Genomic DNA, 16,546 nt, shown 5'->3' on the forward strand with positions numbered 1-16,546 from the left:
TGAAACATTAAATGGTTAGACAGCGACAGAAGATGAAATGATTGCACAGAGACGAAGCAATCAGTCCGTTTCGAAGTGGCGCCCTGGAGTAGCGCTAACGTCAATGATTCAGTCGTAAACTATTCCTAAAATAAAGTGTTTACTCAAAATTTGCGTCGCTGTATTCACAGTGAGCTGCGTCGTGAGTATAATGACGAATGCTATCGCAATTCATAGACAACCAAATAGTTGTTTCTGCAGACACTTTTTTTAAAACCGGTTTGAATCGGATCGCGTTTGATGGAACCAGTAACTGAACCGTTACTTTGAATTCATCTCTGAACCACGGCCCAACCGGAACAAAATGCAGAGCTACTGAACCCGACCCCGAACCGAACTGGAATGATGACAGGTTCGACTCCCTGATTAATTTATCAAATTATCTCAGTAGCAGGCTTGAATTGAATATTCTCAAATAGCATTTGCCAGGCATTTATCAAAGTTAATCTTTTTAAAGAAACACATTTCTGACCGGGCGCTTCACCCTCAAAGCCATTTGTGCTGTCCTGCTGTCGGTACAAAATTCGCTCATCCACCGAACCGTGCAACACGTGCTGCCCAACACAAGTTGCTGCTGTTTTTCTCGCCGAAAGCTGTAACACCCAGGAAACCTTGTCGCTGTCGCCCATGTTGTGCTGATGTTCCCAAAATGTGACAAGTCTGTTGGGAAACAAAGTCAACGAGCAACATGCTGCCCTACTGCTGATCAACATTTTGTGTTGATGTTGCCCACATGTTTCCTCAATGTGGTAAAGGCTTAAAGCCGGGGTCGCACTGCTTAATCTCCATACATAAGACAGTGTCCAAAAAGATTCGATCTCAAGTCACCACGAGATCCCTGTTTCGAATGCCGCATGGCAACGCCTTCAAGGAGAGGCTTGGTACGCGGCATTCAAACCATGAACATCGCGGTCTCGGCTGTCTGCAGACTGACCTTTGCATGATGTATAAGCAGTGTGACCCCCGCTTAAGAGTTCTATCATCACTAGCCAATCGTGTTAAGAATTTATCTTACGCAATTGAGAAGATGAAAGCTTGTTTTGGGGTTTTATATTGATTTTACTAATGCTTTTGATAATTTAAACCTCGAATTATTAGTACAAAAACTCCAATTTTATGGTGATCGTGGGCAAGCATTACATCTACTGCGGTGCTATCTCAAAAATCGGAAACGATGAGTGTGTTGAGGTAATTTTTGTTCTAATACAAAACCGATTTTCTCGGGGATACCACACGGAAGTATTTTAGGCCCATTTCTTTCTAACATCTATGTAAATTTGTGGTGAATAATAACCAATCTATTAAGTTTATAATGTATACAGATGATTCCACACTTTATTATGATGCTGATAATGGGAAAGAGCTCGTGTTAAAAATTAATTTAGTATTGGATAAGATATCATCATGGGCCTTAAGAGTAAATACTATAAAACTAAAACTGTTTTATTTCGGACAAAGCAAGAAAAAAAAAAAACTCTTCAAAAGATATGTAGGATTACATTAAACTCAGTTGACATAGAATTGGTAGATCATTTTAGAACACTTGGTGTAGTGTTTCTCATAATATGACCTGGGAACATCATATTGCATATCTAAATAAAATAAAAAATATGTAAGGTTGTAGGGCTGATATGCCGGCACCGGTATATACTTACTTCATCAATTAAAATCTAGTTATATAAATCGTGATGTTATTCTCATTTAAATTATTGTTCCTTAGTTGCGAGTACAAGTACAATAACAAACTCGGAAAAAGTATACTTACTTAAAAAGAGAATGCCAAGAAAAATTTCAAATACGCTATATTTGTCGCAAATAGAAAACTTATTCAAAATTTATTGTATACTTAGTATCAAAAATCTATATAGCTATAGACTATTCACAAAGCTTAAAAATAACTGCAACATAACACCTCCTCCATGGTGAAATTGCCAAATTTACAAAAACATGTTACAACATATCAAACTCGTAACCACGATTATTGGCGAATTCCGACGTGTCGATCGAATGTCGGCAAATACCTGTTAGCCTACCGAGTCCCAAGACTTCTCGATTTACAAATTTGTCAAAATATTTTTATAGATAAATTGATTTTATGAATTACGTACTGTCATGTATAGCTTTCACATAGTGTACTGATATTTGGTTGTCTATATAGTTGTACGTTGTATAGGTATAGGTTCTCGGTTAAGTAGTTTATGTGGTAATCTCCTCTCATGGGCATGTATCTATATTTATTGTGTAAACATAGACCAGGTATATTTATATTGCCTTGAAAAATGACAGGGTGATTGATATCAATTGAATTTGCTTGCACAGTGATTGAATATATTTTTGTTTTATTTGAATGTTCCTTGTGACTGCTTCAGAATGCCATTCGAGCCGAGAGCTTGTCGAGCCGTCTATCGCGGCTTTTATTCTCGGCCACATCATTGCCTTTAATAGAAATTAGATATAAAGTTTTTTTTGTTTTTTTTTATTACATGGAAGTTGCACTTTTAGTATGTGTTTTCTTCGCTGTACGTGTTCGTTCCTTCGACTGCTCTCAGACATAGATAAAACGAAGTATGTCAGCGCTCGCAGATGATACGCGGTAATACATGGTTCGACTCCGCCGGCCCAGTTTTCTGCTTACCGATGCTCTTCTGACAAGTTCCAGTTCCTTCTCGGTTGTGATGTGTGCTTTGATTCAGGATTTTCTTGAACATAGAGCGGGTGTAAAAACGTCGCTAGCGCGCTGCTTCAAGTTGGCTACACTCCCATAGACGACTCGAGATGAACAGCACTATTAAAGCCTAAAATGCTTCTAACGAAACCCACTAATTTCAAAATTTTGTTCGTCCGCCTGTCCGTCCGTTCGTGCACTGTCCCTAAATTTAGCTGATAAACTGAATTAGTGTTTATGTCACGTGACGTCAATGAATGTCACGTGACCTCATGTCACGTGATTTATACGCCAATTATGTTTCCCCAACAAAGTTGGCAGGGAAATTTGATTCTCACGTGATTTAAAGTGGCGTGACCTAACGTAATGTGACCTATTTACCAATTCAGTATTCCCTGTATGTCCAGAGGAGAAATTTGATACAACGTGACCTGGGCCGGCTTGCTAGAACAGCATCTCGGCTGAGACCAGTGAAAGAAAGCACTGCAAGGGCTTGGGCGGGCGAGCGTCTTGAGACACGGTTTGAGTCCCGCTCAGCTCGTGCGCTGGCTTTGGCAGTGCCCCTATACACCAATTACCTCCCGCCGCTAAATTTAGCGGGAATATTTATTGCACGCGATTTGTCGTCATGAGAGTTATACACCAATTTTGTTTCCCCGCTTAATTTAGCGGATAAAGTAATATCACGTGAATTCTACACCAATTTTTGTTTGCCCGCTAATTTGGCGGGGAAATCAGTGTCACGTGACAAACACCTCTGTTTCCAGCTAAATTTAGCGCGGAAATTAACGCTACGTAACGCGACTACACTTGACACACCCACACGTGAATACAATTTCCCCACTAGATCTAGCAAAAAAATTGACGTCGCGTGACCTATACACCAATTCAGTTTTCCCGCTAAATTTAGCGGAAGAATGTATGCCATGTGACCTATGCATCAATTCAGTTTTCCCGCCAGATGTGGCGGGGAAAGTTATGTTACGTGACTAAAACACCTCGAGTTTCGCCGCTAAATTTAGCGGGGAACTTGATGTTGCCTGACCAGATTGCCCGTGACCCATACATGCAAATTCTCAACTAAATATAACAGTAAAATTGACGTCACGTAACCTATAGACCACTTTAGCTTCCCCGGTAAATTTAGCGGGAATATTGAAACCGCATGACTTATGTACTCAGTTTCCCCGCTGAATGTAGCGGGAAATTGTTAAAAATTAAGGTTCTCCATCACTCCCCGAAACGATGGTTTAATGCCTTCTAAATAAGTTTAAATACTCGCACCTTAAATACCGCATTTCGAGCTTTAGAGGACTTTAGAGCTAAAGGTCTCCGCCAAAGTTATGTGTCTCGTTTGAGTCACAAGTTTAGTTCCCGCTAATAAACATTTGCTTTCCGTTTAACATTTTTCTACCGTTCTTATCCATGAAAATATCGTTAACATCGTCATCAAGAATGACCCGTCTAAATATTCAAGTTTCTACTGTGCACGGCAGTGCACGACTGTGCACTAAGCGAACATAATGAGTCTCATTCCCAAGTACCGATCCACGATGCGGCAGTCTTTCCGGATAAAGGCGTCCAGGAAACACCAGGTGTTCTAATTACGACACGACCGGCCATTTCCCAAAGGTCATTTCCGCCCCAAAACCAGCCTAACCAAGAGGGTCTAGGCAACAATGTCCCTCACACGACTTCCATTCCCTTGCTCGAAAAAAAAAAAATTTAGTAAATTGCGTGCGAGTGAAATTGCGTCCTCTAATGACATTTTCTGGCCCGGACAACACCGCCCCGGCAGGCCGACCGGTTAAACACGAAGGGGAGATTGGATGACTGCAAGTTGTTCGTGCTGTACTCCATGCTGAGTGCCGATTTACTGGATACGAGATGTTTCGGTGGCGCCCTCATATACCTCATGCCCATGACATCACAAGAAGAATTGTTAGTCATAAACGGAAATTTCGACGGTATAAAAGCGTGCGGTGCAAGCTTCAAGTCGTCGCATTATTTAACCGATGCTGGCGAAGTTGATAGTCTGCCATCACGCTTAATTCTGTTGATGAAAGAAGAATTAATCATACTGAGAGCGTCATAGTAAGCGTCGGACCAATCGGAGGGGGGAGGGGGAGGGGGGCAGATTGCAGTGACGCTTGTGGTCGCCAAAGTCCCCCAATTCATGCGTTGTTTATTATATCATATAGTATGGGTACCTGGAACGCCTCTCCGATTGGTTTGTATACCACGTCCAAAAAAGTGGTCCCTCGGTTTCCCCCTGGTGATGTCATAGAACTGTCATGAAATCGCCGGTCACGATCCTAGCGGTGTCCCAGCAGCGTTGGTGGATGTGGCAGGCACCTGCTCTGCTGCGGGTCGCTCTCCAGCTTTACAGTCCACGGAAGCTTCGACATCCAGAAGTAGGGACGCCGCGACGACAGCGCCACTCGCGTTCGCTCGGGTTTTTTGCCAGCATTTCCACGACCAACCGCCAGGCTCGCGACATCCGACAGCATGACACTCTGGCCCTGTTCCAAAATTTACTCGATCTTACTCCGGAGTAAGGGTTTTGTACTCTGGCGTTCCAAAACCTACCCGCGTTTAGCACTTTTTCATCTGTGATGTCACGTGACACGACCTGCGGGAGTAGCTCGAATACATTTGGGTAAGATTTGGAACACAGCCTAAAGTTTCTGTGACGTCATTTGTTGCCACTTCGGGACAACTTTTGATGTATGGGCATCACTCTAAATACACCAGTCAGAGACGCGCTCCAGGCACCTTATAGACCGACACGCGGAGCGGCTTTGTTTACCAACACGGCCGGAAGGCCGCGCATGCGCGGCAGCAATGTGGGCAAAAGTAGCCCGGCTCTCTGTGTTTTCCCCATTGCGTTCTACGGCGTGCGCTCGTTGTTGACGTTGTAGGGACGCTTGTATCTTCATTTGTGCGTCGTATTTCCTCACAAGGTATGTAAGGTATGTCGTATGCTATGCCCGACTATTTGAGCTCGTGGCCCGAGCCTGAACGGCAGCGGTATCGAAACAAACTCTGCGTGGGCGGCCTTGCCTATGGGGATCCGTACGCCGTAAACAAGGCCTGCTGGACTTCCGACGTAAAGTTGCTGCCACGGAAGTCGACGGCTCATATCGTCGTATATTTAATTTTTTTGCCAATCCAGTTCACGGCCTACACGGTGCAGGCGTACAAGTCTCTCGAGGTCTACGATTACTTCGAGTCGGTTTCCGCACTGCCGGCGGGATCAGCAGACTCCGGGTCTGTGGAAGTGTGTTTATTCATTATTTGATTAAATACATACAGCGCCTTCAAGTCAAAGTATGATGTTTTTTGTACCCTCATGACCACAAGGCATGACAAGCAGTAACGCTTTGTCCGTTCTGCAGTCTTGGCGGTAACAGCTTACAAGTAACGGCGTTGTTGGTAACCCAGGCAGCACACCAATGTTGGTCCGACATTGGCCTAACATTGGCAAAGACTGGACTCATTATTGGACAATATTGGAAGCGCTACCCTTTCCAATGTTGGCCCAGTGATTGGTGCCAATGTTGGGCCACTGTTAGCCATCGTTCCAGCCGATGTCGGCCCCATCATTGGTGCCAATGTTGGGCCATCGCTAAACCATGGTTCCAGCCAAGGTGCTCCCACATTGGCGAAGACCGGCGTAATATTGGACAACACTGGCCGTCATGCTGATGACGGCCAGTGTTGTCCAGCGTAATATTGGACAACGCATGACGGCCAACCAATGTTGGCCGTCATGCTGATTTTTGGCCATCGTTGCACTCGCCCAGCTCTTTGCAAGTGCCCTCGCCAAGTTGTTTGCAAAAGGGAAGGTAAACAGACACAAGGGATTGTTTTGAAATCTCCTAAAAGTTTATTACACACAGCTTATTCTGTAGACAAGCACAATCTCAGCAATTCGTAATAGCTGTGATACAATTAAGAAGACTGCAAAGCAAGCAACAACCGGGGTAATTCTTGGGTAGTGTCCAGTCTCCCGGCAGCTGACAGAATTTTTTCGCCCAAATTCTACCACTAGTCGCCCCTCATTGGCGGTGCAATCACTTCATCGAACTACATTTCATAGACAGATCGTTTCATCAACAGGCGATATTTCATAAAAAAACTCAAAATATGTTTTCTTTTCTTCTTTTTTTTTTTGTTGCAATGAACCGCTTCAGACTTAGCATGAAGCGGCGTGAAAGGGTGGGCTGGTTCGGTGAGCACGCGCCTCAGGAATACACGCGCAACGAAATGCCCCTACAGCGCGCAATTCGCGGAACGAATGTCGATGAAACGTAAATGTCGACCAGAAAGGTGGCAACGAAACGTGTTTTTGCGAAACGCAGGTAGAATAAAAAAAAGTCAGTATTCTACCTGCAGTTGTGACATTATTTCAGACAGATAATGGCAGGCGACTGTCGGTAAGATTGCGGGAAAATTATTCTCCCAGCTGCCAGGAGATAGGCACTGCCCAATTCTAGAGGTTATCCAGAAAATCACCCATACAAGAACGGACAATGATCACCAAGTAGGTTGCAGCACACTTACGTTGAAAATACCGGACTTGAAAGATGTAATCCGACTTATATGTCAACACGGGCACTGCAGAACAACCACTCAAACACAAAAACTAGAAGGAAGTGATCCGTGAAGATTCAACACGATGTAGCACACGCTGCCATTTGCCGAACCGAACACTAAACTGTTCACAAGAATGTCTTGGGCTTCTTTGAAGAAATCGACACGGGTAGGACTTTTCGAACCAGATACCATTTACCACAGAAGCGAAATCCACAGCGGGCCTGCACCCGGCAGGCCGCATCACGCGCGAAACTAGGTCCGGTCTTTGCGACGCAGGCATTCCGAGTTTGTTAACGGCTAATGCGTCATCCGTCAAACCACGTGATCACGCTTCTGCCGTCAAGTCCCGGCGAGTACGCACCGCAACCGCGCCTTCAGCTTAGGGAGAGAGAGAAAAAAGAGAAAAGGAGTACAAAGCAAGCAGGCCAGAACGGGGGTGGGGTGCGCTTACAAAGGCTTATCTTCAGGGGCATCTCAACAATGAACGGAGCGAGAGAATTTGTCACTTCTACCCAGGGTTGATAGTGCAGTAGATGTTATGCGTGACCTTGTGCTTTAGGCAGGTTCCGTGCTCTGCCTTGTCACCAGCTTTGAGACAGTAGTCACGTGACCCTAACCGGAGACACGATTGGCCTTAAACCCGCATAGCGTCTACCCTGCTGTCAATACCGAGTGAACAGGACAGCTCTTTGAAGGTCAGCTTTCGAACTTCTAAAGAAACTGTCCAGTCCAAAAGTGGTTCTAAACGGGGCAAGTGTGACGACAGTATGTTTTGCGTCGTATAACTTACATTATAATTTAGAATGAAGAACTAAGCGCGACTATTTTTTGCGCACGATGTACACAAATATATCTATAAATATATAAATATATTTTTATCAATAAATTTAAAACTGTTTGTACACTGTTAGATTCGCGTTTTTAAACACTTAAATTTTTTTACGAAAGAGTTACACATAAAAGACACCCCGAACAGCACATCGTCCGACTTTCAACACACGATGAATCGCCGACGCTCGCAGTAAGAAGGTTGCGATGCTGCGCGAACGGTTTCTGAATGATGCTGCGTAAAGTACGCCGGGCGCAACGGCTTCGCGACCGTTCGAAGGGCAAATGATTCGCGACAACAAAGTAGCGTCTTGCAACTTCAGTAAGCTAACGGGGATCGAGAGTCCCACGCTCACATCTCCGCAGAGCGAGCGCGGCCGGCCAGATCGAGGCGCAGTATGCTCTCGCGTCGCGATTGCTGCGTCGTTGCTCTGCCTATACTGATGACATGTGCACTGGCAGTCGAAGCAACCCTCTTGAGACTTCACTCGAGTTTAATATATGGCTTTATAGCGCGATAGACTCTCGTAAAACTAAAAGTAGAAGTCACTTCGGTTGCGACGTAAGCGGTGGCTTTACATATACGTATACATACACAATACATTGGAAAAGACAAAAATACTTAAATCTAAAAAACGGAATTAAGTTGTCACCGCCGAGGTAAGGCAATGCGAAGGGGAGCAGCCGGCAAAAAACTGCAATAGTCCTATAGGCAGCTAAGGACGTATTTGTGATCGCGGTTATAAAGCGCCGGCGACGTACGCCCCATGAAGTTGGCTAAATGAAATTCTCGCCCGAGCGAGCTCAAGAATGACTCTTTTCCAATTTCCTACCTCTGCAATGCAAAAAAGAGGGTCGCGGGTCTACAGCCTAGGCGACACAAACATCGATAAGCCATTGGCTATGGCAGTACAATATTGACCACCCTATACCAAGACATCACCAATATTGGGAAACTCTTGGCTTTGACAGATTAATATTACCCAGCTTAAGCCAGCGTATATTCAATATTGGAAAACCATTGGCTCTGACAGTCCAATATTGTACAGGTTATGCCGGCGTATGTCCAATCTAGGAAAGCTATTGGCTTAGACAGTCCAATATTGGACAGCTTATGCCGGCGTATAGCCAATATCAGAAAGCTAGTGGCTCCGACAGTCCAATATTGGACAACTTATGCCGGCATATATCCAATATTGGAAAGCTATTGGCTTTGACAGTCCAATGTTGACCAGCCTATGCCAACGTATCACCAATATTGGAAAACCATTGGCTTTGATAGTCCGTTATTGTCCAATGTGTATCCAATATTGGGAAACATATGGCTCAGTTGGGCCATTGTTGGGCCATTCTTTGCCACCTCAAATCCAATGTTGGCCCAATGCTGTGTGCTGCCTGGGAACGCGTTACTTTTTTCAGTAACGTAGTAACCTACTCGTTACGTCTTCGACACAGTAACGGGTAACGTACTTATGTTACTATTTCAAGTAACGTAGTTACGTTACTCGTTACTACTTCCCAAGTCTTAAAGAAATTACACTTCAATTTTTTCCGTGTTTTAGGCGTCAAGCCATGTTTTTCTTTCCGTTTTTTCTCGTAAGTATTTAGGTGAAATCGTAAAAAGAGATAAAGTAATTATGTTCAGTTTGTGCGTGAACATAATGTTTCTTGATATATGACCTGTATCGTCAAAACCGTAAAATGTGTTAAATTATCATTTAAAAAAGTAACGCAGAAGTAACGTGCGTTACTTTTTATCGGTAGCGGTAACGCGTTTCTTTTATTTTTAGGCAACGTAGCTCAGTAACGCGTACCTTTTATTTGCAAGTAACGAGTAACGTATTTCGTTACTTTTTTTCGGTAACGCCTACAACACTGCCGTTCTGTCGCCGATCCCCTTCTGCTGGGTAGCACGGGCGTAGCGAGCCTCCGACGAGCGCTGGCCAGTGCTTTGTGCGCGAACACCATGGGAACAAAATCCGGGTGGTCTCGATCAGACAACGGTTTCCCTGAACATAAGCAAGCCTCGGGATGGAGGTTGAAATAGAAGCCGCACTTAGCCTTCAAGAAAGTGTTTGCTGCACAAACGGTCGTTCGCGCGAGGCGACCATTCTTTTCGATCCACGGATATTATCCACTTTCTATGCCTTTCGGAGTCTGCCGGGAACTTGTGGAAACTCACTCCGCTGCTTTTCTTGTACATTTCGGTGCAATTAACGGCAACACGGCTTCGCGGCATGTTGAAATGCTATGACGCCCATACGAAACGTGCGCGCTTTTGCCCACACCCCCCGGCTTCGGCACGATCGCAGCGCCGCCGCAGCTCCGTGACGTCAAACTAAGAGAGAGGAGGAGACGAGAGCGCGTGGGGTCGTCAGAAGGTCGAGCTTTGATTCAAATTATTTGGTAGACCTCAATCTAGCTGCTTTTGCCTCCACTGCACAAGTCGAAAGCGTTCGAATGCGAGGGTCATAACCAGACGCCGGCGTTCCGCATTCTAACGCGTTCAACGAGTGCAGCGCAGACAAAGGCAGCTAGCTTTGCGTCTCCCCACTAAACCTTCCAACCAAAACGCGGCGTTCTGACGTCTTCGCGCGCTTTCGTTTCCTCCTCTCCCTCAGTTTCTCGGAGAATTGGTATGCAGTAAGCAAGTCGTCTGCTTCTTGCGCGGGAATTACGGTGACGTCAAAACAACGCCGAGCTCTGATTGGCTTTGATATGAAGGAGAGTGAGTAGACCTCGATGCTAGATGCCTCGAGGCCTACCCACTGAAGAGTTCGGCCTTCTGACATTATCGCAACCCCTGCGCAAGAAGCAAACGAACTTCCGCTCCGCATATGTTTAGCGTTCTATACGGCTCCCATTCATTGCAGCATTTATGAGAAGGTAGCGAACGGGCCGCAATTCACTGCGGCCCGCTGTGGAACCGTGGTCACGACAACCGAACGGAATCACGCTGCGCTGACACCGTGGCGTTCAAACTCGTTTCTGCTATACGGCTACAGGCGGCTTAGTTCAGTTCAGTTAAATATTTAGGCGTCTGTGTCGAAGAACACATGCTGTGGAATGCGCAGGTGGAATCTGTTGTCAAAAAAGAACTACGAGTCGTATCTGCGTATTTGTATCAACTCAAAAGTATGTGCAGCTTGAAGATAAGATTACTTGTGTTTAAATCTTTGGCGGAAGCTGCATTACGGTACGGTATTACAATGTACGGTCATTGTTCAGAATACAAAACAAGAGCGATAGATAGGGTACAAAAACACATGGTAAACAACATATCATATGGAACTCCATTTCAAGTATTGGAAACTCAAGAAAAAGCTAAAGAGCTGGGCATCCTGTTTTTTAAAAGCTTTTTTATATACGTAGCAATAACAAATAATTATTTCAGTAATTCCTACAAAATTGTCGTAAATAAAAATAGAGATTTGAGACGTACTGAAAGATACGTCATTCCGAAAATATACTCACTGTGTGGAAAGAAAAATAGAAATTATTACTTTCCTTCCTTATTTAACGAACTCCCAGAGTCCCTTATGAATATGGAATCCACTAGGGTACTAAAAAAGAAACTAAGGAATTGGTGTCAAGCATCTGAGCTGTAGATATCGTAGCCTGACCGTTAAAGATATTTCGTACTTTTATTTCATGGTTGCGTGAGTAGACTTGGCTACAGGCACCTATATTTCATGCTCTAAAGTGTTCCTTTTTGTATTTATTTGTGTTGCTAATTTTGTGTTCCTTTCATTTTTTTTTTTTTTGTGCTGCAAATTGTTTATTTTTTTTTTATTTTTTTTAACAACATGTATTTTATTTGGTCGCCTGGCTCCACATACAAGCAGAATGCTGCTTTTGTGGGCCAGCTTTTCATTTTGTATGACTTGATTTAAAAATACAAATTGAATTGAAATTGAAATGAATTAAGAAACGCGGGGTGGGGCGAATTCCGTGCATCTCATTATCGCACATCAGCCAGTGAACGACGGAGGACATATCACGCAGCAAGAAGCATTAATAAAAAAAAAAAAAAAGGCCACGACTTGCGCTTCTTGATTTGCCAGTGACTAGATCTTTTCTGTGAACTGACCAGTTGGCAGACAGGCTGCAGAAAAACTGTCGCCTGTCGTCCACGCCAGAACAATCGCTAAATTTCCGGTACCTAATACGTCCGGGATGTCCAAAGCAATAACCTGGTGTCGTCACCATCCCAGACAATGCTCACTTCTGATTCAGTAAACTCGATTCAGTGAACAAAACTTTAAAAAGCACGGTAAACACACTCGGGATAATGACGGGAGCGAATATACTTCCCAGCACAGCATGGGGCGAACAAATATCTGCGATCGAATAAAAGGAATCGGCGAATAGGAAGACCGGAAAAAAAGTAACCACCCGTCTCCGGAATGCGCTCAGCGCTGGAGGAACTGAAGATCCCGTTTTATTTGATCAGTACCCCCGCTGAGACGTTTCTACGACTCAGGATGTTGTTCCGCTTGGCCTCGGCATTCACTCGGCTCTCTGTGGATCGTATCTTCTTCCCTATGTACCTTCCATTGAGAACAAGTAGGGCGGACATTTTGATTAGGTTTTACTTGGGAAAAACTCATTAAGTTCAGACCGGCTGCTTTTTCCCACACACGAGCGCGCGCAAACACACACACTAACACGCACAGTCGAGCACTCCGACATGCCATAGATGATCATGAATATTTGTTTTCGAGAAACTTTGGCATCTGCTTTAAGAATGTATGTTTTTATGGGTTTTTTTTAACGCTGAATATATGTTTTTATCAAACATATATGCAGCGCGTTACTAGTAACGAGTTATATTTACCTAGTTACTTTTTTCGGTAACGAGTAACGTATTTAGTTACTTTTCTAGAAAAGGAACGAGTAACGTACTTAGTTCCTTTTAAGGCCAAGTAACGGTATTTCGTTACTTTTGATGAGTAACGTCAACAACTCCGTCCAAACAGCCTTGTTTTAGTTTTAACCTGACTAAGCGTCTATTCCGACAAAGGCAGATGGGCAACCCGAAAGCCAACTAGACAGTGTGACAGCGTGGCAACGTTTATCACTGAACACGTTAGTTGAACTCTACAGCTGGGGATGTCCACCAAGAGAACACAAAAAGTTTCGTTGGTGGAACCTTCTAGAATCGTGTACAGACGGAATGTAAACCCGGAGGTTGCCAACACGAGAAGGCACAAAGCCCATTGTCAACTAACAGCATTACAAGCAGAGAGAACAAAAGAGAGAGGGGAATCCCAAATTTGTCAGTCCTTCCTGAAGCGCAACATTGCCGTTCCTTCGAGCGCGTCAGTAGAATAACTCTCCAGCGTCGCCGGAGATCGATTTACAAAGAAGGGTAAAAACATAACCGACAAAAACTTGGAGAGGCAGCTACTGCTTAAGTACTACTGAAAAGAAAACAATGAACCATGAAAAAAAGCAGTTGTGTATTTGGTCATCAAAAGAACAAGAAAAGTAACTCGTTAGTTTTGAGGTAGTATAACGCGTTCCTTTTGAGAATCGGTAACGAGTAACGAGTTTAGTCACTTTTTGAGCGAGTAAGGAGTAACGGTATTTTGTTATATTTTGAGGTAACGTGCACACGTATGAATTTTATGATAAACTACGTGGTTATCTTTTATATGCTCCCTTTAAAAAGCAACCCCGGTCAATATTTTTGCAATTGGGATTACCACAGTTTCCTTCTAAATCAGTATACCTGAATTGCAAGATATAATATTTTTTTCGATATTGTCCGTAGCTTAATAAATATCACGGAGCAAAGTTTGGTTTCGGGCGTCTGCGGCAAAACCGAAACTGTATACTAGAGGGATGGCAACACTGATCACCAGCCGTAACGCTACGACGTGACGTCATCGTGGTGGTGCGGTACGCGGTACAACTAATCAACTGCAGCTCCACCCAACGTTATTAGATTAGCTTTGTTACGGAACTGCTCATAGACGCCGCTTGCACGAGCAGTACCCCCCCTTCGCTCACCTCGACGCGCCGGACGGCTGATATGTTCACTGCAGTGTATTCTATGGAATGCGTACATTTCGAAGCACAGCGTGTAGATGGCGTTCAGCCGTACTCTATGGAACACACAGGTATGAAACAAGAATCTAGATGGCGTTTCAAACGACGGGAGGCGGAGCGAAGTGAGTGGGGAGTACCCCCCTCCACGGGAGTTCCACAACTGAGGTAATCTAGTAACGTTAGGTCCACCGCGACGTGACATCACGGAGGTGCTGCGCCTGTGTTCTTTAAAGGGAAACTGACAGGGTATTTATGCTCGCCGAGGTCTTTAGTTGTACTTGACATATGAGAGCCCCACTTCTCAGAACAGAATTTGCGGCTCGAAATTCGGTATCTTTCCGCCCCCAAAACTGCCGATCGAGAACTGGACAGTTTGAGTCGCGCTCACTCTCTTCTCCATGGTCACGGGCCGTTTTGTAAGGAGATGCACCACCAAAGGAGATGCACCACCAGACAACCACCAAATTTAATCATATTTGCAGGTCATCGAAGGCACACACACACAATATTAAAAAGATATAAAAGATACCCATTTTTTGTAGCTTCTAAAGAGATGCAAATTCGTTGTTTGGGAAGGAAAAAGTATCAGTCACGTGACTTCCGCCACCTCTCAGCTCCTCTATATTTCTTCTTCCTCCCCAGTCCAGTTTCGGTTTTTCTTTCGAACTGTTGCGCTCTTTGACTTAATAAATATATGCGTGACGCTGTAGCAAAATATTGACTGGGTAGTCTTCTGACGCCATAATAAATCGCTTGGCAAAAAATAAGAAAATTCTTTTTTTTTTTTTGAGGGGGGGGTTGTCAGTGTCTCTATAACTAAAATTTAACCCGCATGCCACCCGCTAAAGAGCAACTGGTCGCATCTTTAAAAGCGGTTTTAGTGGAGTACGTGGCTCCACTTTGATGTAATATTTTGTCTGTGATCATATTTCGTGCCCCTAAAGCGATACCAGTCATTTATTTTTGTTTCATTCTCGACCTGAGTTGCCCCTTAAAGGGCTAACACGACATCAGATCCACGTTGCGGATATACGTAATGGGGCCTGGGACGCGTTTCCGACTGGGGTTTTTAGCGTCCACTCCCGCCCATGCATTCGAAGTGGTCCAGAAATGTCAATAAATTGCGTCATCGAAGCGTGCGTGTCATGCCGTCGGATATCGCCGATTGTCGTGGTTGGTTCTCAAAATCTGGACGAAGAAAAAAAAGCGAGCGGCCTCAAGCGTCGTCTTCGTCGCGGCGTCCCCATCTCCTGTCTGCTTTGGTTTCGGTCATTTGTCTCGCTGCTCTGCAACCAGGCACCAACAGAACAGGCGTATTTCTCATCAACGTTCGTTGTCATACAACCGTCTGGACCATGGCACGCACCAGCATGATTCTTCTATGATGTCATCAGGGGGAAACCGAGGAACCACTTTTGAAAACGCGGCAAACCCACCAGTCCCAACACATGGAATTCATACAACGCATAAGATGCATAGGAATGAAATAATTTTTACATATTTCTAAACTACTGAACCTCGGTGCTATAATGCTATAATGCATTCAGGCACTGTAGGATACGTTTTAATAAAGAATAAGGAACGCATTTCTTTATTCGTTTATTTATTAATCGAACGTGAACATTTATTCACCGTCAACATTCATCCTCCTGAGTTACGACCCGACTATTTTCGGCGCATACTTTGCGCCCAACTTTTATCTAGGACAAAGCGCACCCGATGTGGCCGACTTCACTTGGCACCTCGCGGGGGAAATGGGCAAGGATGATTAATCTGCCGAAAACCTGGCCGCCAGTTCTGTGCCCCTAGGGCTTGCACGCGCATTATATAAGCGTGGCTGAATTTTATGGGAGCCAAGAACACATTAAGACAGAAGGATGAATGAAATGCTCGCTCAGTTATCTTCTTTAGCGCTTCCACAGGAAAATAATTTGGTCGTATTCGCAGAAACTGTGTGCGGCTTGCTTTAAGGAATGCGTTTTGATAAGCCGTTTTCGTCCTTCTGCAGCATTCCAGCATTCATACTCAGGAACATTTTGTTTTATTTTATGTTAAAATTTATATATACGTATATGCAGACCTCTACGCAATCTGCTACAAGTAATGAAATTACTTGTAATCGCTTAAATTTACCAGTAACTTTGTAAGAGAATAATTACCTATATTTTAGAAGGTAATTAATTGTAAAGCTATTTCCTTACTTTTTTACGTAAGGGAATAATTGTAATAAGTTAGCATTCTTGTTTTCCTTTACGGAGGGAAAAGGTGGGAGTTTCGCTCCCGCGTTTTGCTGTGGTTGCTAAATTGTTGAAAAAAATTTAGAAGGGTAAGGTTTACTGGAGTCACACTGCCCCCTGCATT

Source organism: Ixodes scapularis, unplaced genomic scaffold, assembly GCF_016920785.2.
Source record: "Ixodes scapularis isolate PalLabHiFi unplaced genomic scaffold, ASM1692078v2 PGA_scaffold3__209_contigs__length_174095766, whole genome shotgun sequence".
Lineage (NCBI taxonomy): Eukaryota > Metazoa > Arthropoda > Arachnida > Ixodida > Ixodidae > Ixodes > Ixodes scapularis.